Source organism: Nannochloropsis gaditana (assembly GCF_000240725.1).
Source record: "Nannochloropsis gaditana CCMP526 unplaced genomic scaffold scaffold243, whole genome shotgun sequence".
Taxonomy (NCBI): domain Eukaryota; class Eustigmatophyceae; order Eustigmatales; family Monodopsidaceae; genus Microchloropsis; species Microchloropsis gaditana.
Genome location: NW_005803710.1, coordinates 24,019 through 24,541, shown reverse-complemented (window position 1 = coordinate 24,541; position 523 = coordinate 24,019).

Genomic DNA, 523 nt, shown 5'->3' with positions numbered 1-523 from the left:
GGAAAACACTGTCCAACAGGGTGTTTCTGCGTGGGAAAGACAAGAGGGCGCTCCGGATCAGCAGTCTTTGATTCCTACTTCGTTACATTGCGTGCTACCTCCCCCTGGCCATGGTCCACCGCATATCATGCCGTACGCACCCCTTGAAATCATCCCCCTTCCCACTTCCATTCCCGGACTAGCCGCCTTCCTTGCTCGCACCCAAAGGACAACCACACCCTCGCCCGTCTCCCTCCCTCCTCTTTCCATTCCTGGTTGCCCCCCATCACCTCCCCCCCGCCGGTAAGAAACACCCGAAGAGATGGGCTTCTCGTCGGTTTTGGAACCTCTCCAATACCAGCTCCTTGACAACCGAGTGCGCGTCGAAGCCTTCCTCCTTCCAAGCCTCCCCCACGGGCTGCGCGTTCTTGTAGTAGGAGTGAATGACCACGTCGGGGACACGGCGCGGGGCCTCGCTTGTCCTTCGCGCGCCGTCCAAGTTCACACCGCGGAAGGCGTTAAGGTGGAGAACGGCGGTTTTTGG